Source organism: Parasteatoda tepidariorum, chromosome 11 (genome assembly GCF_982258835.1).
Source record: "Parasteatoda tepidariorum strain Cologne lab strain chromosome 11, Ptep-v5.0, whole genome shotgun sequence".
Taxonomy (NCBI): Eukaryota; Metazoa; Arthropoda; class Arachnida; order Araneae; family Theridiidae; genus Parasteatoda; species Parasteatoda tepidariorum.
The window spans coordinates 94,765,566-94,788,528 of NC_141765.1; the positions used below are offsets into that span (position 1 = coordinate 94,765,566).

Consider the following 22,963-nt stretch of genomic DNA (forward strand, 5'->3'; position numbering starts at 1 on the left):
ACCTGCCCTGGGTTGAAAGAAAATAAGGTATAAGGAGTGAAAAAGCACTAGAATGTCGAAAAATCAGAACATTTTGGCCTAAAACCGTAGTTTCAAAACAAAGATAAAAAATCAGAACAAACGCGATTTAATCGTAAAAGTTGGCAACTATGCTAGACATGCATCACATATTTAGTTGTGGACCAATCTCGCTAAATATTCAGTTATGCCGAAAAAATTCTTTCTTTTCCATTAATAAAATGTTTCAAATGAATAGTAAAAGAATTAATACTAAAAAGTATAATTAGAGTTATGCGTGATAGTAGTTTTCTTAACATGTCATGTCAAATTAAGTCCTATTTCAAGTAAAAACAGACAATGCTGATATTTAAGCACCTTAAATCATTCACTTTTTAACATTTGGCTTAACTTTTTTTTTTAAATTTATTGAAATAAATATTGTTATGAAATTTTTATAGAATAAAAACACAATTATGTTCAGAAGATTTATAATTTTCAAACCAATATTTTTCAGTGAAACTTATTAATAAAAGGCTCTAAAACCATTTTTTAAGGGTATCAACACATTCCTTAGACAGAAAATTTATAAGGTTACTTAATTAATAAATACTGGTAAATTATTTAATTTTTAATCATTTATAGACATTCACTTGTTATATTTTTTTATTATCCTCTATCATTCTTAATATTACTCTCTACTATCATTATGATTTGATATTTTATTTTTATTGTAAATTAACAGTTTAAAACAAAACAGTATTCTTTATTATTAGTGGCATTTTCTTATCCTGCAATATCACCTTATCATATAACGTTTATGGAACCTCAACTTTTATAATGAGGATTACATAAAATTATTTCCAGCCAAAACTGTTAGTAGGAATTACTAAACAATCTGATGAAAAACATGAACTAATTTTACTACCAAAAGTTAAATAGAAATTTTAAAAGAAGAAGAAGAAACATTTTAAGTTGCAATGTTAACTGAATAAAATGATTATTAAAATCTAAGTTAGAATTTTATTCTAATCAACATTTATAACAAAAGGTTTGGGATAGATTTTAGACAAAATGCAGAATATATTAATGAAAGAACCAGTATATGAATGAAATATGCTTACCCCCCTTGCCTGTAGCCCCCTCAGACACACCCTTTCTTGCCTCTCTTAAATGCTCTACCATAGTCTAATTCTAGGTGATAAAAGATCAACTTTTTGTTTTAAAAAATTGAACTGAAAAAATTGTTCCCATCAACTATAGTGATGCTGAAAAATTAAATATTTTTAAAAACCTTGTACCAAAATTAAGTACTTTTAATAGCCCTTATTTTCCAAAATAAAAATTAAGCAGTTTTTAAGGAGTGTGGGAACCTTGTAATAAGGAGGTCACCCAAGTTTGCACAACACTTGGGTTATCTGTATATGTAATAAAGTAATTTACAAGTTTTATATTATTTAGAACTTACTGTAGAGGTATTCAGAGTATTCTTCATCCTCTCCCAGACTCTTTCCTGATTAATCTCAAGTTGATCATCTTTTTCCAGCAAAACAATTTAATTATATGTGAATTATTGCAAGAAGCAGCACTGTGAAGATGAGTCCTACAAGTAATTAATATTATGATATAAAGATTGATAAGTATAAAAGAGATTCAAAAAATCAAAACAAATTAAAACAATGAAAATAATACATAAGCATCAAAACTATGATGAAGCATCATATTTGGTAAAAAGCACATTACAGAAAAACATTACAAATAGGCATAAAAAAAATTTTGAAAAAAAATATAACTGAATTTAAAAAAATAAAAAGAGCAGATTCCACACTATTTGTAACGTTTGTTTCTGCAATGTTTTCTGCATTGTACTTTGCATTAAAGATGATTTAACATAACTGTAGACAATTGTGTACTCTAATTGAAACTTGCATAAAATTTTTAATTTGTAACATGTATTTTTGATAGTTATACTATTTACAATATTTAAACAAATCTAACAGAATTAAAAAATGTCATCAAGCTCTCTGTTAGCAGTGTTTAAACCCCTCTCTAAAAAGTATTTAAGAGTAATTTTAAAATATATTTTAAATGTTTCCTTGAATAACAGTTTAAGAATCTACCAGTTATTTAAAATTCAACTAAAATTTACTGCAAACATAGAAAATAAGAAACTTTTGATAAATGAGAAACTTTACAGCTTGCTGGTAAATATATATATATCTATCTATCTATATATATATATATATATATATATCTATATATATATATATATATCTATATATATATATATATATATATATCTATATATCTATATATATATATATCTATATATATATATATATATATATATATATATATATATATATATATATATATATATATATATATATATATATATATATATATATATATTTATTCTTAGTGAAGAGAAAAGGAATAGCAAATCTTAAAACATTATTAGAGGTCAATGCATTAAGGATCTTATTTTAAGAATCTTGTGAAAATTATATATATCAAAAACTATGGTTCTATATTCATCAAAATACTATATGATTTTTTAATAACCATATTAAGAAAAATATATGACCATATTAAGAAAAATACATGAACTTTTAAATTAAGAAATAACAAATTAATAACCACTTCAAAACCTGAAAGATAAATAAAAGTCTTCGAAACACATGTTAGCAATTCCAACTTCTAAGTTAACTCTTGCTAAATTTTAGATACAAGTTAGAAAAATATTCCACCTGATAGAAATATTTATTATAAACAAATCATTGTGAAATAATGGAAATGTACAAGAATTAAATAAGTTTACTTACAGTATAAAATAAAAATTTTCAAAAACAACAAAGTAATGCAAACAGCAGTATTGAATTGTTTATCCACATGCACAAAAGGAATACTTAGAAAATAAAACAGACAAAATCTAAAAATATTTAAATTAGACAGCACAAAAAATATCCTTATAATAAATACCATTCTTGAATTTCAAAAATATCTTTCTGAGACAAACTAAAAAGCGTAGTATAGTTTTAAAGCAGTCTTATCGATATGTTATCAGTTCATAATATACTGAACAAAATTAATTTAATTCTATTCAAAGAGGATTAAACATTTTAGAGAATGCTTGCAATTTTAATTGGGATTTTTGGTGAAACCCAGAAAAGTAAGCTTATGCCCAAATATTGTTGTTTAGTTCTCACAAGCGATTGCTTGCAAACAAGTTTGTATCTAACAAGGGTGGAACATGTGGTTAAGATAGGGCACAAATTAAACATGTGATAATATTTAAGAATAGCCAAGACACGTTATTGGTCGAAAATGACATCACAATTTGTGGGAAGGGAGATGGTGTGTATTGCATGAGGCAATTTTGAAAAATTGTTGAAAACTTTTTCTTAAGATAAGTTTTTTTATTTTTTTTATTTAATCATTAATAATTGATTTCTTATTAGTTTCAAGAAATATAACTTCATTATTTTCAAATGCGTATTTCAGTTTATTTTAAAACTAAGCTAATATTGGTTTAGTTTAATTTTTTTTTTCTTTTGTGGTGTAACAGTTAGGCTGTTCACCTTCTACCTGTGAGGTCAGGAGTTCAATTCAAATTTCTTTATCTAAAAAGGTTAATAACCATTTAATAAGTTTTATTCAATTTATAAATTATAATTTTTTTAATCAAAATAAATTCTTTTAAAAAATTAAAATTTTACGACAAAAATTTATAAATGTTTTATTTTTCTTATTTTTTAATCAAAATATTTGAATTAATTTTTAACTAATTATAACATTTTAATGCAAATTTTAAATTACAAAATTTCTCAACTTAATTTTGTAATTTAAAAAAAATAACAACAAAATTTTAACTTATATTACACATTTTTTAATTAATCCATATATTTTAATAAGATAAAATTAAATAGTAGTTACTGATATTTTTTGTTTTTAAAATAATTTATAAATTGAATAAAACATGTTGAATAGTTCATTTTTAGAAAAGAAAGTTAAAGATAATAAATATTCTATTGAAACCCGAACCTCTCAACAGAAAATGGAAAGTCTAAATGTTGCACCACAACTGCAGGCGAGTTACGAAGTTTTTCTTAATTTAAAGGTAAATGAACTGAAACCTTAAAGGGTAATATTTTACCCTTGGGGCATTTCCTTGTAAAACATGCACAATCTATATAACTTTTTACATTAGGCATTTTTGTGTGACATAGTTGTAAAATTATTTTTGAATTATTTGCTTTATACTTTTATCCTATCTTGAAAATAAGTGAATATGAATTATCAATCAAATATAAAATAGTGCCATTTACAATTAAAGCAAAATATATATACATAAAAAAATAAGAATTTGGAAGTTATAATATGATGCAATTTTTCGTCAATTAAAAATACTTAAGAAAATTGGAGTAACTTATAAACTATATACAAATTGAGCAATCAATTATGAATATAAGAAATTATGAAGATAAAAGATTTATGAATGAACAGTCTCAATTATAAGAGAATTAAACTCAAAGCAATAACTCCCAACTTAACTGAATGAATCATTTCAATTAGATGTATTTTGCAGTTTCATTGTCAATATTTTATATATTTACAGAAACCGAGAAAATGCTAATCATGACAAAAACATTCATAAAAATTCTGCAAAATTAAAAATTTATTTTTAATTCCACTTATTTCCCTATATATTAGCATTCCTTAATTCCCAAAGAAAAGGAAGAATCGCTTAATATTCAATTTTTATATTAAATCCAAATTCATAAAATGATAAAAAAAAGTTAAATGACGTTAATGCAATGATTATATTTAAACTTTGAAAAAAAAAATGCATACCGAATGGTAACTAAAGCCATGTACAGAAACAAAAATTGTCTGCAAAAAATTCTGGCTTTCCAAATATCAAAGTGAAAGATAATCCAACAAGAAAAAGTCAGAGGGAAAAATCATGTATTCCCCTTTCACCCTTAAGAATTTACTCATTGGAGCTTTTTGAAAACTACATTGCAAATTTTTTTACCATTTCATAATTATGAGTATATAAATTAAATACATCAGAAATTACCAGCTTTTCAAATAGGAATAAAACTTCCCTTTTCACACGTAAGCAAATAAAATAAAAAGTTGCACATATTAAAAATAGTGCATGCTATGCATGGTTAAAACAAGACTAATATTAGACATGGTTTCGTTGAAGATTTCCTTTTCCCTGTTGGTTTTCCCACACCCTACTTGTATTTTGATATCCAATCACAGGAGAGGGGTAGATAAGGATAAGGGTCTTTTTCCAAATTTAAAACAGACTCCCATTTAACTGACCTTGAACTATTTTTATAGTAAAAAAAAATGGCAAAAGAAAAGGGAGTGTTTTTATATTAGCTTTTATTAGTTGTATAAAATAGTTGTTTAACATAAAGTTAATATCTTTCATTAGAATTTTATCCTTAAATTAAATTAGTACTGAAAAGAAAGTAAAAACCAGAGGGTGATGCAATATCCTGACACATGGAAAAAGGTTTGAAATTTGTTAATTTTTTTCTGATAAGGGAGGTGTTCGAAATTGCCAAAACTATGCTTACATAATACTTGAATGACTTCTAATTTAAAGTAATGATAATGCGATAATGGTAGGGAAAACCATTAACTAATTTGCCCAAATAATGTAACAGTAAAAAGATCAAATGAACATCAAAATGGATTTAAAAAAAAATTTGTTTAAATTATTAAATAATGTTGAGCTTTACCAAGAAGCTATAAACTTGGAAAAACAGTTATCAATTGTTTACATTACACTCTTAGGAAATAACAGTAAAAGGATAAATAGAATGGAAATAATCAAGGTTCAGCTGTTAGAACACTATTAGAAACTTCACAAGTTTGAAAAAAGGTAATTCAAAACTTTTCTTTTAAAATTAATACAACAATGAAACTTTCAACAATATTAATGATAGAACATAACTAATAATTCAAAGATACATAAGTGTTGGAAGAGCTTGAAAATTCTCTTTAAGACACACTAAACAACATTTTTTATATTATTGATCGGAAAAAACAAAATCTTATCTCCAATAATTATAATTTTTCAAGGGCATTGAAAAACATTCTAAAAATGCAACACTTAGTTATTTTGTTATACGAAATTCATTAACAGTATATTTTAATACCAGTGTTCTCCTTAACCCTTTTAAGAAGGGCAAACCCTTTCAGCTTGCCCTTTGACCCCAATAAATGTACTCTTTGCCATTTTTATAAAAATAAGACACTCTCTTTTAAAAATATTGTCTTTTTATTCAGATTCCATTTTCAAAAAAATTAATTCATTGTTTAAATAACAATTACACACTGGTAAAATTATGTGTTTATAGGTTAAATTCAGATTACTTTTACAAACATTTACTTTGTTTGGACTATTCTCAACTGGTGAACATTCTATAATAGAAGTATCTTTTTAGGGGGAGGTCGGGGAAGAGCATATTAATAAATTTTTTTAAGTAATTTTAAAACTAATTTCTAAATAAATTTTTTTCAAAAAATTCACATTTTAAAGTTTATTTTCTTATAATTTCTAGTTAAAATTATTAAAAAACGCTGTCAAGCTGTTTATCAATTAATCATTTTTTGTTAGTTTACTTTTAATTGAAAAAAAATATGCACAGAGTTTGTTTGTTAGCATGCCTTTAATTATTTTTATTAACAACAATCTCTTCTCAGATTTTGATAATGAGAGAGAATTACTTTTGAAATATACTTATAAGATAGTATGAGACAATTTATGATAGTATGAGGTAATTTAAAAATTGTCAGGGATAAAATTCACTTATTACATAATATTACCAATTTCAGTTTTTGATGTGAGTTCCTTTCAAAACTCAAAAAGCTTTTTTCAGAGAGGAAGCGCCCAACCCTTTTTTATTCATAGGGAGAACTCTGTAATACAATATATTTCAAATATATATAGATACGAGTCAGAAGAAGTTTTTTTTAAAAAAATCTCATTTGTTTCAAATTCATATTAATAAACAAAATTCATATGAATAAGTCACTATATAAGTCAAAGTAAACTAACTAAAAGGATGCGTTATTAAATAAGAAATTGATTTAATTTAAGAAGGATTTTGTTGAGAAGAATAAAAAGAAATATATAAAAATATAGAAGACAAAAAGTCTCAATTTTGAGGTTTTTCAGAAACTTTATAATTTTATAATAGCTATATAATACATTATTATAATGACTTTTTCAATTTTGTATTTGCGTATTTTGCTTTTAAAATATTTGTACAAATAGTTTAAGACACAAATCTGTTGCAATGCCGATAATAAGAATTAGTATTAGACCCTGCTATTTCGTTACCCAAATAAAACTTATTCTTTTAAATTCTGTAGGAGAAAATACATTTTTTCAGAAAATCAATAATAAAATTAGGTTCTTCAAAACATTTTTAGAAGCTTAAACTGCTGAACAAAGTTTAATGGGAATTATTGAGAATTTTAGAATAATCAAGTATTTTTAAAATCTATATTCTACCAAAAAAGGTATTGCAGATTTTTATTTTGCAGTATACTTTCATCTGATTAAGCAAAGAGAAAATAGCATAGGTAAAACTAATAGCATTATTTTACAATTTTAGTTTACATGACGCATAAACCTAGCTCTAATTTTCTATATTTTTCATTTTATAGATAAATTTGTGATTGTTCTCATTAAACTAAAGAATAATTAGGTGATTGAATGTGCCTAAAAGCTAAACTTTTTTTCTGAGGCTTTCCTCTAAAAAAAGTTCCTCTGCTTAAAAATTTTTAGGACAAATTTGTTGCATGAAAAATTTTTAAAAAAAAGTTCAAAATAATAAGTTATAAAATTTTTAACTTTTCAGTGTTTTATGCAAACTTTATTATAATTATTTATTTTTATAAACAAAAAAAAAATTCAAACTTAAAATAGTTTTTTAAATAATATGTATCATCGCTGAGAAAGAAGATAAATAAGAAAATTTGATAAAGACTACAAAAATTGCAGCAATTAAAAGTTTACATATTTTATAGTCATTACTTTATATTTATTAAGAGTTTTATCAATTCAAATTTAGCCAAACACTGCATGGGTATAGATGTGGTCAGATAAATACCCAGTAAGTATGGTATTTATAAATGGGTATTTACCTCTGCCTTGGGGTCGTACCCTAAATCAAGGCTTTTATAACTTTTTGTCATTTTTAAAATATATAACCATCATTTGCCTTGCTTATAGTTCTGGCAATAACATAACATTATTAATTTCAAAAAATGAACACTAAAGAATATCAATACCAGGAAAAATATTTCAAAAAACTATAAATACCTAGCAGAGGAGCTAAATTGTCACAATAAAAGCAATGTAAAAAGGTATTGTGCAGTATCACATAGTAGACTTTATGTTAAGTGATTTACGTGAAAATTGAGCGCTTTTCAAGAAAAAATAATTTTTTTCTAAGACAATGGCATTAACTGGATAAAATAGAAGAAATTTATATGCATAGGGGATGAGTTTAAAATTCCTTAACTGTGTTCATTTCTATTAATTCTATAAATTTAATATTTATATTAATTAATTTTAATTTTTATATTTATATTAAATGACTAAACTAAAACTGGAAATTTCTTTTCTAAGTTTTTGTTAAAAAAAAATATGTAACGATTTTATTTTAAATAAATGCTGATTTTAATTTAATTTTAAAATCAGTTGATATTTCAATGAAATTTTAAAAAAAAAATCCTTTTTTCAAAAAATATTAAAGTAAACAATTTAATTTTTATATTAGTGAATTATTTTGTCAAGTATGAGGAAAACAAATCTTTAAAATACAAGATAATTTAGACAATTAAACAAGAGGTTGACAAATTTGACTGAGTTAAATTTATTAAGATCTTGTATTTAATTTTCAGTTTTATGTGAAATATTGATTATTAATATTGTTCTGAGTTTTTAATTAAATTTACAACATTAAATTTTAATTAAATATGTCTTTAAATTAAACCCTTTTGTGATTTGTAATAAAAATACACATTGTAATGGACAATATTAAAAATTGAATGAGTTTTTAAAGATAAGTTTTTCTTCAATGTTTGTTTATAGAGGGACAGGGAATATTTTGGAGGGTGGTGGATGTACTTTTTAGGTGGTGTTATGTGATATATATTTATATCAGTATGTAAATATGTGTATGTTGAGTTTTCCTTAAGCGATTTTAGAAGCCCTTTATAACCTTTGATCCCTATAAATACACCCTCTCTTCCCTTTCTGTAAAAATAGCCACCATCCCTTAAAAACACTGCCTTTTTATTCATATTCCATTTTTAAGAAAATTAAATGATAATTACACAATGGTAAATTCATCTATGTTCATAGATTTAATTTTCATTACTATTAAAAATATTCACTTTGTGAAGTGAGCATTTGAGTAAATGAATGCTCTGAAATATGCTTTGATCCTTTATTTATGGTCTTTGATCTTTAAGTGTAGTAAATAAATTTTAAAGTGTTCAAATAATTTTATTTTGTTAAAGTTTTCAAATTACATGTTTTTGTGTTCTGATATTTTAAAAAATTATATTTATTAAAGACTTTACATGCATAACTAACGAAAAAAAATTTTTAAAAAATTAGTTAAATATTAGAATTATATGTATCAAATTGAAGTTCATTTAGGTTTAAACACATTTCTTAAGATATTCATTTGCATATTTTCTGAATCAAGTATAAAAAAAAATTAAATATATAGCAACATGGTATAGGAAACGAAAAAGTAAACAATGACCCACCCCCTCTATAAGTTGACCACTAAAACAATGCACCACAAGTGGTCAACTTACACAAGTTTTACTGTATATATATATTAGATTGTTTTCAATTTTTTAAGTTTGTTTTGTTTTTAACATCACTTAAAAATGCTGAAAATTACAATAAAGTTAGAATAAAAATAAATAGAATAGTATTCATAAACTAAATAAGCAAAAAAAAGTTACGAATTACATTAAAATAAAAGAAATGCAAAAAAACAAACAAAAAAAACTGTAGATTACAAACCTGTTTTTGAAGATACTGGCCAATATTCAGCATTAATTGTGTTTGCTACTTTAACAGCCTCATTTTCTGTCAATTTAGAAGCAGAATTCGCCTGGAAAAAAATATCAGGTATTAAGAAATCCTAAATATCAAATTTTAACCTAAATCAAATTTCATAGCTAAAAGAGACATTTCGTTATTTAAAAGTAAAACATTAAAACATAAAACCTGAAAATGCTTATAAAAGAAGTTTTGTTTTTTAAATAATTTTTATACAATGGTTATAACTGTAAAATATAAATTGTAACACAATTTTAATTCTGATACAAAACTGAAACTTTTTATTGTTCTTCTTACTCTTTAGTGGTGTAATGGATCATTGAAACAAAATTGCTATTGATTAATGATTAATTTTTAAGAAAGCCAAAATGTTATTGATTGTTATTGTATTGATTGAATTGCTGTTATTGTTATTGATTAATTTTTTAATAAAGCCAAATATAATGTACATTAAGCTTAAAAGTGCTACTTGAGTAACTTTTTGCTTTGCTTTTGCATTTGAGATCTTAAAGCTGTTTTATAAAAGCTCATTGTCGCATAATATAAAGGTTTTTTTTGTAAATGTTATTTTTATAGCCACTTTATAAATTATGTGGACACTTTTTCAGAAATTGAAAGTTAACTTTTAATAATATATGTAGTCAAAATATGGCAAACATTACCAGGTTCATATCTAAAATGATGAAAAATTTTAAGAAACAAGTGAAATAAATTAATTTTTAGAACAGTATAAAATATTCATAACAATTACATACTTATTAACCCTAAATAACTAAACATTCATAGCAGACTGCTGACTCCAGACAGTTTTGCGAATTAGTCACCTTGTGGCTACGGGACAACCAAACATGGATGGAGACGGAAAATATAGAATTATAGCTTTGCCTCCAGTGTAAGGCACTTAAACTGTGATTTTATTTATTTTCTTTGGCAAAAGAGCTCCGAAAAAAACCTCTTAAATAATGTGATTTTAAAAGTTAAGCATGCACATACATAACCTTAAACCAAGTGGCAGAGTAACTAAGACAAAATAAATACATAATTAAATTCTGTCAATGTTTCTTAATGTTTGAAAATGCTGCTATGCATCCATTCAAATTATTCAAAAGCAATATAAATAAATTACCTAAAAGAACTAAATCAACATAAAGAAAACAATATTTTTATATCGTAATACAGAAATCCTATAATAAATACTATTTATCACTAAAATTTTGAGATTAATTTACTAGAATTAATTTTTTTTTTAAACGTGAGCCATTATTATTAGTATTACTGCAGTTAATTATATAAAATCGTTCCATGATTATAGAACTGAAAAATAATGTTTCAGAAGTTGTGATGCCTATATAGGCATTACATATTTCCTAGCATTTAAAGATTTCTCTAATTTCCTAAATTAAATTTTTTTTTTAACATTCTTAATCCAATTTTCATTAAATTAGACTAATTATTTAGTTTTTATTACATTTTTTAAAAAGCATATATAAAAAATTTATTCTTTTCCTAACAATCAATACAACGGCTAATTTTTAACGGCTTAAAAAAAACTCTACCATCGTGGCCTGTCAACATTGTTTTTGAAATTGTTCTCGGAGCATTTCATAAAACGTTTTAATAAGTGGCCAGCATTTTCTCGTGAGACACAGTAATGTTGAGTGGTGGCATGTGATGATTTTTCCAAGGAAAAAAGTCTTTTACTTCGAAAATTATTCGACATAGGAATTCATATTAATACTAGGTGGATATGCAATACTAAGGGAAAAAGTATTTTTTTGACATAAAAGGGTTTTAGAGATAACAAAGTTTGCAATATAGAGAGTATACTGTATATGTGTGTGTATATATATATATATATGTAATACAAAAATTATAAATACTTTTGTATTAATAAAACCATTAAAACTCTTTCGTTTTCATAAAATGTCTTTGGTAAAGAATAGGTGTAGAAATTCTATTATGGGACTTCAAGGATGAAAACATTGAATTATAATTAGATTTATATTACAAAGGAGTAGTTATTTTTAGAATCTTGTCCCTCATTCACTTCCATATTAGGAAGCATTAAATGATTGCCGATAATGCGTATAGTTACAAACTATGCACTGACTGAGCCTTTTCACCTCCAAATCTGTAAGTATTTAATGAGAAAGCAATGGTTTTCGCATGTCTCTTGCTGATTAACGTGTTCCATAAAAGATCTGCCGGAACCATTCGGAGTTTTGTCCACACCCCCTCCCTTGTGGAGTGTGGATGTGAACTGTTATAACCACCACCCTACCTTTAAATAAACCTTTTTAGAACGTATTATGGCTTACAACTGAATCATTCAAGCTGAATACAACAATGATAACAAGGATGTAGCCTTGTTATTACATATATATATATATATATATATATATATATATATATATATGTAACATAAAAAGCTTTTATTAATCTTTTTATGTTAGTTTCTTTGCTATAAAACAACTCCTACTTTATTACTAATTAATTATTCAAATCGAAATACTTTCTCACACTTTTAAAAGCTACATCATGTTTCTAAATCTATTTTTGGCCCAACTATGCATAAATTTAAATAAAGATCTTTTTTCCCTTTTAAGCCGTGGGAATCACTCGAGCAAGTTTATTAACCAATAGTAATTTCTGAGATTTCCCTCTTTTCCCTAAATAGAGACATTTTAGGATTTTTTGCAAGATTTTCCCTACCAGAAAGACTGTTTGCTGATGGAGTAAACATCACTTCTTCGCTCCCACTCAACTAAGAATGATCAAATACAAGTTACTCTGATTTAATTAAAATCCTGTGTCTGTTTTCCTGCTCGGTCCGACTGCATCATTTTACATATATATATATATATATATATATATATATATATATAAGATTGTTTTTGGCCTAATTTTTTTAATAATAAATCTTACTAAGAAGTAGTATAAAATTTTTAAATTAATTGCTTTCCTCCACAGCTAATCCTTGAAAATTAAATAGCAAAGAGGTAAAAAAAGTTAGCAAAGCTAAAATAAAACACATTTTTCTATATTTCATTCACCTATATTTTTCATTCATTTACAGAGGAACAAGAAGAAATATCTTAAACAAAGTTTAAAACCAAATATATCTATAGATGTTTATAAATATTTTGCTTGGTTACACAAGTTCTTTGGAATCTAAAAATCGGTCTTCCAACAGGAATCTGCTCAGTACACAGTGCTAAAGGCATCAATGAAAGCTCACCTTATTCACTAGACTTGAATGTAATGGATTTTTCTATTAGACTCATTTTGGAGACCAGGGTAAGCACAGTGATGTTTGAAAACGGGTTAATACTAATATAATTACATAAAATTTTGTACACCTTACAATTAAAAAGGTTGATGATTATTATATAATAAATGATTATAAATAACTATAAATATTTTTTACATGGAATTATTTTCGAGTAAACAAATTTTACAATTGTTTTTAAAAAAAATGTAACTTGAGAGATATGATAAATTGGGTGAAAAGTACAGGTAATGCACCAAGAAACTCAAATTTTCAATAGCATTCCAGACTGAACGATCGAAATATTATTTTCCAGATTTTCCTAATCAGTAATTTAAAAAAAAAGGAATATATAATAAAACAAAGCATGATATGATTTTATAGCAAAAAACATGGTCTGCACTAGCTTGCATTCATAAGGTTTACCTATTTGAGTTCTTAGGAAAAAAGAATAGATCAAAAGTTATTCAACTGTGTTTGAAAGTATTTTAGAAAAGTTTTACTCTTGGATGAAAATGTTTTGAGATATTGCTATTTAAAGTTTCCAAACCATTTTTATTCATACACACTCAATAATGTAAAAAATAATGTGTGTTTCTTATTTATATTAGTTTCAACTTATACTTTTATGATGTTACAAATAAACAAAACTTTCCAATTATCTAAGAGAAAAAATCTCATTATTTTTGTAATTTAGAAATAAAAATACTTCAAAGTATAAAATAAAGAAATATGGTAAAAATTTATGTATATAATAATAAGTAACTAAAAAAAACAACTAAATGATGAATCTTTAGTTTAATCCTAAACCAAAATAACATTACTATCTATGTTCTGTTATCTAAACTAGTACCAAAGCACACAAACCTTCTAATACATAAACTAGTAACTGAAAGTGCAAGGAACAAATGTAGCATTAGCAATAATTCAAAACAATTAATATATATAAAAGACTGTTTTTCTGGCATAATTTTTTTAATAATAAATTTTACTAAAAAGTATAAGGTTTTTAAATTAATTTAATTTTTCTTCAAGTCCTTAAAAATTAAATACAAAAGATGAAAAACATTAACAAAGGTTAACATCCTAACTCATAAACTAGCAACTGAAAGTGTGATGAACAAATGTGGCCCCATTGCCTATTTTAAACCTCTAACACTAGCGATTTGCATTCTGAAACCGAAAGTAACTACAGGGACTGCTCCTTTATAGTTTGGAAAGGGAAATCACAGCTGCTAAAAAAAAGCATCATCTTTGTAAAGATGACACTTTCAGCTTGATTTCAAACTGAGGAAGAGAGAACAAATGGGTTAAGCTGTTTCATTGAAATCACTCAATTATCGCCATTATTTCTGAGCATTAGTTCTATGGTTATTTTAAATTTAGATATGAATTAAACAAAATTGATCACTCCTGATTATACAATATAGTGAGCTTAGTGCAAACACTTACTACTAATAATTATTATCTAAAAGATAAACAGCTGAATAATTAAAGGTTAAACAATAAAAAGATTAAAAATTATTTAAGATAATAAACTCACAGTTGCAATATGTAAGGAACTCATAATATATAAAATTTTTCTGCTTCAAAATCTACCCTAATAGTTGACTTGTAGTTTGTATCAAACGCTTGTAGACAAAACCTTAAAATGAATAAAAAAATAATGAATAAATCATGAGTTATAGTGAACACACTAATAAGCAATTGAACAATCGAAAAAAATTATTTTATGCTATAGAAGTATTTTTAGAATTGTCTCTAAATAGGAACATAGATAGGTTAAAAACTTCTGACACTTCACATTTATAACAGAAACAAAAAAAAAAGAAAAACAGATGTATAAAAGCAAAACTTTTGACAAAAAAAGGGGGAAAAAAACAGGGATATATTAAAACTAATAAGCAATAGGTACATTAAAAATAATTTTTTTTCTGCCTTCAATGCATTACTCTAAAAAGGATCATTAATAAGATCATTTTCTGATACTCTGCATTTATAACAGCAACATAAAAAAAAAAAACATATATAAAAAAAAAAGCATGACTTTAATTACCGCCGGACAAGACAAGTTTTCCCAACAGCAACATCTCCAACAACAATGACTTTTGTCAGCCTGAGCCTATAAAAATGCAAATATAGTCAATGTTTTTTGAAGACACAAATACTGATAATTGAAGTTACATTTAATATGCAAACTGGAAAAAAGTCACATTTTCCCTGACTATAATTATTTCAATTACAGTAGATTATCACAAAAAATTCTTCGATTTGAATATCTCTGTTAATCAAATTGATTTTGAAGTGTTTTTTTTTTTCCATGCATATTTATTTCTTTTCCTATTTAAATTCCAATGCCCTTTTATTGGAATTAAAAATAGATGTTTTATTATTCGGTGATATTAAAAATAAGAATTGTTAAATACTCAAAAAAGATATATTTAATAAATTGTATTTCATTATAATTAAGAAGTTGTATGAACATTATAAATAAATGAAATGAACTTTGAATCAATGACATCAGCTAAGAATTCAAAATTAGATATTGCTACAATAAATATACAAACTTTACTTTTGAAAATATTTTGAAAAAGGTATTGTAACTTAAAAAAAAGATCTTGAGGGAAATTCCAAACCTGAAATACTGAGTTTTGGTGAAAAATAGGGCTCTGAGAATTTAATGCTCATAATACTCATAATACTGGGTCAAAGTCAAAAAAAATTAGTCAAAGAATGCTCCCTCGATAATATGATTATTTCAATTGGGTACTTGCACTGCAAGAAGATCTCCCATACCCACACATGTAACCATGATGTCAACTAATCTTTATCAGCAAAATGGCGTATTAAAGTTGAGTCAAGTTTCTCTACATAAGTTAGAATGTTAATTAACGATAAGTTAATTAAATACAGAGCGTACATCGAATCAGCTGAAATATAATTCTTTTTCGCCCACTTCTTTTACGTAACTTATTAGATTTATAATATGGTTATGTGTTTTATTGTAACCATGATATATTTTTGTTTTTTTGTACCTGGCAACTTTTATCAATAATTAGTTTATGTTCCACATGGCTTCGGACCTGTCTCTGCTGTTAAGTCTCTGAGTAAATATATGGTGAAAGAATCAACAACCAATCAAGATTGAGATACCCACACTACGCCATTTGCAGGCATCCCTCTGTCGGATGTAACAAACTTACTTCAGACATTAGAGGTCTTACTTTATTTGAATTAATTCATAGTAAGCAAAAAATGCAACTCTCTTACAATTATTCACTTAAAATTACTTTAATAAGAAAAATACCATAAAAACGAGAGAGAGAGAAATAATCTTACATTTCACATTTTGAAACATTTATTTTATGCAGGGATGAGAGTAGTCAGAAAGTAAAAAAGAGGAAATCTAAGAATGAATAAATATATATATATATATATATATATATATATACACACAAAAATTTGACAAAAAGAGTGAGATCTTTAAACTTGTAAACCCATGTGATTATAAATCCTGATGATTGATTTAAAAATTGTATGAATATATAAATATTAATCACATGCCTTATTTTTAAATTGAGACAATATGAATCCCGATATGAGGCTTTTAAATCACGTGAATATGAAACTCTATATAGAATTTTAAAGCATGCAGAAATACAAATCATGATGCATAATTTTTAGAGCACGTAAACACGAATCACGATGCATAATTTTCAAACCGCACAAATACAAATCACAATGTCTAAATTTTAAAGCACGTTTAAGTACGAAAATCGATGTTTGATTTTACAACAGCAAAAACGTATCACGACATAGAATTTTAAGCTTGCATGAATACCAATCGCTACATAAGATTTTAAAAAGCATACATACAAATTACTTTATTGGATTGGATTTCGTATAAATAGGAAAATCGATGTTTGATATTACAACCGCAAAAACGAGTCACGACATAGGATTTTAAGCTCGTGTGAATACGAATTGCTACATAGGGTTTTAAAAGCGTGTAAATACAAATCGCTATATTGGATTTTTAAATCTCGTAAATAAGAATCGCAATGTACAATATTTAAATCGCCTGAATAAGACTCGCAACGTTCAACTTTTAAATCAGGCAAATACGAAAATCGTGAATACGAATCACTATATAGGGTTTTAAAAGCGCGTAAATACAAATCGCTATATTGGATTTTTAAATTTCGTAAATAAGAATCGCAATGTACGATATTTAAATCGCCTGAATAAGACTCGCAACGTTCAACTTTTAAATCAGGCAAATACGAAAATCGATGTTTGACAATAAAATAGCGATTTTAAAAATGCATAAATGCATTAAACGATACTGGATTTTTAAATTTCGTAACTAAGAATCATAATGTGCGATGTTTGAATAGCGTAAATAAGAATCGCATAGCACAACTTTTAAATCAGGTAAATACGAAATCGATGATTGATATTAAAATCGCGAGAGACTGGACTTGGGATTTTTAAAAGGCTTGTTTGTATTGTTTTTGTTTCGACATAATAAATAAAAATTCACAAGATTAAGTGAATGAGCAAATAAATATTTTCACCCCAAATCCACCTCTATTATTTTATTTATTCATTTTTTTCTCGTTTGCTTTCACGCCAGACAACAGGGTCATGGCGTCTGAATTGCAAAAATACGAGCTATCCGGCGGATGAATAAAAATACGGAAAATCTTATTTTCTGTGAAGAGAAAATAGCTAAAATAAGTAAAAATACGGAAGGGTTAGCAGCTAGGATGTAGTTTGAATTTTTTGCTTATCTTTGAAAATCGTAAATAAATATGATTATTTTATTTTAACAATTAAATTTTCGGAAAAAAAAAGCGGAATATTTATTTAAAAAACTAGAGGGCTCCGCCCCCTGCTCGCTGACGCTCGCCAAACCCCGGAGAATTGCTTCGCAATTCTTGCTTGGTTTGCTTCGCAAAACCAAGAATGCTTTGATTTCATATATTTCAATATTAAACTGAATATTAACTGTTATCATCGAAAAGAATTAATTTTCTTAAATGCAGAATAAGCAGTGTGTCAATATCAATGTCACTTTTTTTCGTTGACTACAGTTCCTTCTATGTCCTATTTGTTCTCTAAATGAGCCAAAATTGTCAGAAATTAACATCAATGTGCAGATATAATCTTAATATGAAACTTGTTTAAAAAAAATGATAATCACAAAACGCAAATGATGAATTGTATACACGGATATTTTGCCTAAATAATTTTGCTTCTTGCTCATCAGAAAGAAGTAAGTTTTTCAAAAATAAAGGATATTCATGCAGCGGAGGTATATGTATGTTATCATTATGGCAGCAAGAATTAACAGAGCGCCCTTTTGCAGAAGCAAATCTCAAAGCTCCACAATAACTGCATTTTGAAAACATTTTGCCAAGACTATGTTTTGCCACTTTGATAGGTAACAATTTCGATAAATCACCAGCAAACTCATGTTGTTTTGATTTTAAAATAGGTGGATTAGGATTTTGGTCCATATCATTGTCAACATTGCGAAAGCGAATTGGTACAGTGTGCATTCCAACCACATTTTCTGTATTTACAGGTCTGGTTTGATGTGGGCAAATGAAAGTCGATGTTGTTGCGACTGTGTAGCAATTACACACATTCTCTTTTAGCTCAACCTTTGTTAGTTTAACTTTTTTTTTGTTAGTTGAATCATCATTAGGTTGTATAAGCAAAAGAGCATTATTTTCTTCTATACTATGAAGTTTACGTTTTTCCCGCTTTCGATTAGCTTTCGCATTGAGTTGCGACTTTTTAGTAATGTTAGGTCTTTTCTTTTTAGGCATTACTTGTAAATAAACAAATCGAATTAAGATTTAAAACCAGATTAAACTTACGAATTAACGTTTTAGAAAACAAATAATCAGATTAATCAATATATCAATACGAAATAAGTTGAGATGTTGTAAAACTGAAGAATGAAATTCTAACTATTTTGTGATTGGTTGCATCTCTGAAAAAGAAAATTCAGACTTGTAAATCACTTTTGTTAAGCTTGCCGTTTTCAGACATGTGATTGGCTGTTGTGAACGGCGGTTATTCTTCATTATTAACTGCAAAATCGTGCTTTAAAACTAAAATAAATAAAAATTTAAAATTATGTAAAAGATTTGAATGCCCTAAATGTCTTCCCTGAAAGATTCTGAATGAATTGATTCCTTAATCTTAGATTTTCATCACGTAGTTAAAAAGTTTTTCAGGGGACAAAATTAACTGCAAAAACTTTTTTTTAGAATAGAGAGAAAAGAATGAAACTTTTAAGAGAATCCGAGTTTTTGATAAAAAGGCTGAAATTCGAAAGGCAAAAGCGAAAAAATCTCATCTCTGTATAAAGGTCAACCAGTTTTATCCCAAGGAAATGATTTTTTGAGAAACTTCAGAGGGAGGAATGAGGACTTCAATGCTTTCGCTCCGCAGAAAATTAAATTCCTCATAAAATATTTTAACTTGTTCAAAAAAATTTCCACGGAAATTAGCGAGAAAAATGGAAAAATCAAAAAAAAAGCGGAAATCCGCAAATCCGCGGAAGAATCTCATCCCTGATTTTAGTTACTTGTTCATTGTACCAGTGATTATATTTCCTTAATTTCCAACCATGATTGCAATAAAGTATCAATCAGAACAAGTTGGAACGGGAGTCAACTCTAGAACAATGGATAAAGTGAATAAAAGTAAAAATGATTATTATTCTAAAAGAAAGTAAAACTTCAGGGTCAAAAAAAAAAAAGAATTAACGAAACTAAAATCATGCATCTTTTTTAAAAGAAAACTAATTATTATTTGCCTTTCAGTCAATATTATTTTTCTAGCAACATCATCTTAATTCTTTAGTAATAAAACATACCAAAGATGCAAAATAGAAGTATGTATTCATATTTCACAAAAAATATCTCAAAATTTTTTAAGCAAGCTGTGATGGCTCAGGGTATAGAGAGTTCACCTTCCAATGAGGTACACCAGGATCGAATCCTGGCAATGGCTGGTCGATTCAAATTCCGCATTCGGCTTGCACCGACCACAATGCTGACGCGAAATATACTGAGTGGCAGATGAATCATGGGATATAGTCTCCTTGCCGTCAGGCTAAACGTGGGAGGTTTTATTCTCCATGTAACGCAAATATGGGTTAGCTCCATCAAAGTCCTCCAGAAAACCAAATCTTTCCCAATATTTGATCCAGGAGTTCCCTTGTCTTCTGGGTTGGGTTCAAAATTACAAGGCTACGGAGTTGAACATTAGTAGTCCTAAACCCAAAATTGAGTAGGCTGTTCAACAAGGGTTAAAAAAACTTTTCAGGAAAAAAATAGGACTCTTAAATTTATGACAAAAAGATAAATTCTCTTATAAAAAGATCAAGCAAATAAATAAAATATTAAAAATTATTATCTTTAAATAACCAGACCTCAGATCCTTGACTTCAAAAAGAATTCTTTTTAATCCTTCAGCATCCAAACTGCTCTAAAAATTACCCATTTCCATTACCCATAATATGTTTCTCTAGATAAAATTTCTATGCTTCCATCTTTATGATAACCAACATTTAACAAAAGCTTCCCCTTTGTTGGTTCGTGGTTGCAAATCATTATACAGATAGTAAATACAAAATACAGTAAATGCAACCAATACTTGTCATCTGCATATTTTTAACATTTACAGTTGTATTATTTCCAAAAAGGAATTTGGAAAAATCAACTACACTGGGTTAAGCTTAAACAGCATTGCATACTCATACAAAAACGGAACAAACAAACAAAAGACATAAAAAAGGAAATGAAAAAACTTTAATAGCTTCTGTGACTACTCATTTTATAATAAATCCAAGTAGTAATAGAAGCAATAATATATGTTATACAACTAAAAATAACAATGACCGGAAATGAAAACAATGGCCCTCAGCAGCCAAAATTAGCGAAAAATTGAATAATTTACACTATTACAGAAAAAACCAACCTTATATGTCGGCCTCTCATCTACTCTCTTACTTTCTCAAACATTTAATTCAGTGTGTTGTGACTAACTCATAACACAATTAAAAATTGTTAAAGTATTAAAAGTGACATGTTTTGAGCACTCAAAACATAGCCACCCATTCTCAAGACCCACCAGACTAAATGAGGAAACCAAAATTTTTTTTTAAAGGAATAAATGCTAAGTGTCTAAAAAAGAAATTCATAAATAAAAGTGAAAGACAAAAAAAATTTACGGTCGACAAGAGACAAAACAGATAGATATGGGAGTTTATCTGATTTATCTAAAGGCTGGTAACAAGAGTACTAAAATAATTTCAACTTTTCATATTTCATATTATAAGGTAATAAAGTTTTTTGTTTTTCATTATGAAATATATTTTCTAGCTTCTGTTTCTTGAGATTATTTATTTTAAAAGAAAAATAGATCAACTGAGGCCTGGCTATATATCATCAAAAAAGCAGAAATTTCAAAATCTCAACTTTTTATTTCATTTTGCATAATTGTAAATTTAACGTCAAATAATTAAGATAGGATAAATACCAGTAACTGGGTCCTCAGTTACTACCAACCACGGTGCAAAGTAACGGGATATAAAGTCATACTGATTTCCAGCATCATCTTTGCAATCGAATTTGCCTCTTGCTAGTCACTATCACACCAACTACCTCTGAAGATGCAGATAATAATTCATTTTCATTGCTTTTGAATGATTCAAACTCATGCCTGAAAATTTAGGTACAACATTAATTTGTAACAGAATCATAAAAACTTACAGAGAATATCAAAATAAGTATTTTCAGAATGTTTTTTCTGAATTTAGAACATTAGTAAATTGTAATTGTTCTTAAGATTCTATGAAAATTGCTTAAATAGAACTATTTAAAAATATTGATATCAAAATTTTTACTTTAATAATTTGATCTCTATCTTATTTTTCTTGAAAAAAATAGATTAATATGGTATAAAAAATTTTTCATCTACAATTAAATAAGAAAAATAATAAACTATAAAAAAAATTTTTTGCGTGAAATTATGTTATGTTCGTCAATGTGATTTAGCAATAGTTTCAAAATCTCGTAGGATTATAAAGCTTTGATTCGCGAAGCGTGCAAACCAATGGTCTAACAGAATTCCGTGATATTTGCGGAAAAATCACATGCCCTGCTTCTCGTTTTTAGACCTGCCCTGGGTTGAAAGAAAATAAGGTATAAGGAGTGAAAAAGCACTAGAATGTCGAAAAATCAGAACATTTTGGCCTAAAACCGTAGTTTCAAAACAAAGATAAAAAATCAGAACAAACGCGATTTAATCGTAAAAGTTGGCAACTATGCTAGACATGCATCACATATTTAGTTGTGGACCAATCTCGCTAAATATTCAGTTATGCCGAAAAAATTCTTTCTTTTCCATTAATAAAATGTTTCAAATGAATAGTAAAAGAATTAATACTAAAAAGTATAATTAGAGTTATGCGTGATAGTAGTTTTCTTAACATGTCATGTCAAATTAAGTCCTATTTCAAGTAAAAACAGACAATGCTGATATTTAAGCACCTT

The 22,963-nt window shown here is 26.6% G+C and overlaps 1 protein-coding gene across 2 annotated transcripts in view; it reads right to left on the reverse strand.

The window, feature by feature from the left end:
• Window positions 1-22,963, reverse strand: part of LOC147801912 (serine/threonine-protein kinase mig-15-like) — a 90,779-nt gene that overhangs the window by 17,355 nt on the left and 50,461 nt on the right. Inside the window, exons 13-17 of one of the 2 annotated variants that reach the window (XM_087155088.1) lie at window positions 21,948-22,130; window positions 15,442-15,507; window positions 14,929-15,030; window positions 10,079-10,169; window positions 1,466-1,600 (exon numbers count right to left, since the gene is read on the reverse strand). The gene's annotated coding sequence lies outside the window, so the exon portion shown is untranslated. Of the gene's footprint in view, window positions 1-1,465; window positions 1,601-10,078; window positions 10,170-14,928; window positions 15,031-15,432; window positions 15,508-21,947; window positions 22,131-22,963 lie in introns of both variants that reach the window. The other variant, XM_087155089.1, reaches the window with a different exon arrangement.